Below are 2,969 nucleotides of genomic sequence, written 5' to 3'. Positions count from 1 at the left end.
CCCTTGTCACTACTTCCTGCCTTGCTTAGCCTTCTAATCTCTTCGTGGCAAAGAGCAACCCACATTTCCTCCCAATCTGGAAGGGTCACCCTGCCCAATATGCTCTGAACAAACACCTCTGAGACTGCATTCAGGGCTGTTCTCACCATCAATTCTGGATCCAGCATTGCCCCTATGGAAGTCAACTGATCTCAGATCTCCTTCAATCGACCGAGGAATGGGTCGATCTGTTCTCCCTTCTGCATCTGGTATGATCACAACTGATTTTCTAGTAGCATCTTCCTCTACACGGAAGTATGCTGACACAACTTGGTCAGGGTCTCCCACATCTCCTGTGCCGTGTTCTTCTTGGTAATATGTGGTACTATATGATCCTTGACCCCATCAACAATGATACTCTTAGCCCTCCATTGAATCCGAGTACCTGTCATTATCAGCTGAGTCAACTGGGATAACTATCATCCTCAAGGAAAAGTGCTTGACACGATTCTTGTCTAGTAGGGATAAGATTCTGGCCTTCCAGACTATGAAGTTTGAGTCTACGTCCAGTTTGTCCTAGTCTCTTACTCGGTGTAGTTCCATTTCGTTGTTCCTCTACTTCCCTCCTGGAAGTTCTCGGTATGACTCCTCTAAGCCTCTATTTCCCTCCTGGAAACCCTTTTGCCAATGTCGAGATGCCCCTCTCCAATCGTCTGTGCAACTGCAACATTGATCTGGTTTCTTTGGCTAGAAATCCACCTCGGCAGCAACTCCCTCTACCTTGGCCTTGCCCTATTAGGTACTGTTTTGACTACAGTTCTCCACCAGCTCCACTTTGCAACTTACCCATAGGCTCCTAAACCTCAACTGAAGGTTAGAGCTCCTAGGCTCTGTGCAATCTCGACACCGACAAATCAGCCTCCTCAACCAATTGTGTGAGCCCTCCTGGCCTCTGCGTGAGCCTGCCTTTGCCTCCCTCAGCCTCTGCGCTGCCTCTTCTTGGCTCAATCTTGATGATGCAGGCATTGCATCACCCCTTCCTTGCTGCTACTCTGCTAGGAACAACTTCTGTCACTCAGGCTGTTTTTCTGCTGCTGCTGCTCTGTTTGGATGATGTCCTCAGTTCTCTTGTGATCTGCAACCAAGCTCTGATAACATGTTGGAATTTCTAAGTCTGACACATTAGAAACCCTTCATGCACTTTACTAATTTATTCCTACCTACTTGTTCTGTTAATTAACAAGTTATTTACCATGTAAATACTAGAAATAAATACAAGTACATGCTCAACACATTACAGATCATCAACTAAAGGAAACAGAAACAAGCACACAAGTGACACCGTTGTTTTTGGACTAATGTCCCCGTAAAAACCTAATGCGGGAAAACCAGTGCAACTATCTGAGGGTTTGATTTATCAAGCAGTTTCAAAATACAATCTAGCTGCCAAATCCGGCTCACCCAACAGAGAAAAATCCTCAGCAGTAGTACCTCTCTACTCGGAAGCAGATATTTCGGTTGAAACCCCGAATAAACACTCTGGCAGCTCCACAGTTCCAATCTGCCCCACGAAACCCTAGTGTCATCCTCTAGGGACTGCGTTAGCTCTCTCTGGCCCAGCGTTAGCCCAACGTCACTCTGACTTGGCTTGCGTCAGCCTTTCGAGGCACTGCACCAGTCCTCTGGCCCTCTGCGTCACTCACGTTGGCCCTCTGAGGCACTGCACAACTCCTGGCTGCCTCTTCGTGAGCCCTAGCTGGCTCTGTGTGAACCCTTGGCTAGTTCTGCGTCCCTCTCTCCGACTACTGTGTTGATCCTCTTGGTGCTATCTCTGCCTCTTTGCTTCTGTATTCATTGCCCCTCAGCTGCAACTCTGATCACTCTCTCAACTTTCTCAGCAAACCCAGCCCCAGAAAGTCGAAATCTTTGATCTCTTGGTGTGTTCTCCAAGTGACCCTCAAGCCTCCCCTTATACTTTTCTCATTGAAAAATCAACAGCCGAGATTAAGTCCCTAATCAATGGCTAAGATTAGATCTGGCTTGATCCATGAATTTTGGACCATTCTAACACAGTTTTATATTAATTCACATTAATATTGAATTTTCCCTAAGTTTAGACTTAGGGACTCCATTAAAAATATTAATTATTTTAATATCTCCCAAATTGTTTAGAATCTTCCCAAACCCTTTCTGTGTATTGGAGATCTCATGTGCCTTAGCCTCTCCACCAATTTTCGTGGCTAGAGCACATCCGATGCTACCCCAAATCAACATCAAGCCACTGGTTTCCATTTTTGCCACAAATGTCGAAAATATCCTCTCCTTTGCTCTGTTTCTAGTCTAGCCTACACACTCCCTACTGGAGCTAGTAAAATTGTTTCCCCTTGCTGCTTCTCAGCTTTAGAGAATTCAAATTCCTTGGCTAGGAATTCTCTGAGGAAGAAATTCACTTAGCCATGCTTCTCCTCTCTCTTTTGACGATTTTCTACCCAGCAAACTGCCTGTAGAAAAATCTGCATCCCACCAACTTATCCTCACGCTGAGGCTTCAACATTTCTCCCTCTGCCTTGGAAAAAACTCAATTTGGAAGCCCTTCTCTCTGTCGACTCACTCGGAGAGAGACTGCCTCGAAATTTCAGCCCTTCGGCTAAGAACTACACAAACCCTCTAGGTTTTCAAACTGTTGCCTTCTGCAGCTTTTCGATCTCCTTCTTCTGCACAACATTGGATTCTCTAGCACTTCTCCTCCCGTTCCACCTGCAGCTCTGATACCATGTGAAAATTCCTGAACCGAAAACCCTACTGCAACAACTGATGATATTTCTCCTACTTGTTAGATTTACATGAACAAGTTATTTGCAGTTTCCTACGACAAATATTGAAATATGTACAATGCAGTCTTCACTTAATTAATTTATATGCAGAAACAAGAGACTGAGCAAGAAAGAAAATACAACACAATAACAACGTTATTTTTGGACAAATGTCCC

Source organism: Pinus tabuliformis, chromosome 2_1 (assembly GCF_031772625.1).
Source record: "Pinus tabuliformis cultivar Carrire ecotype Pingquan chromosome 2_1, CPIR1, whole genome shotgun sequence".
Classification (NCBI taxonomy): Eukaryota; Viridiplantae; Streptophyta; class Pinopsida; order Pinales; family Pinaceae; genus Pinus; species Pinus tabuliformis.
This window is presented reverse-complemented; position numbering follows the sequence as displayed.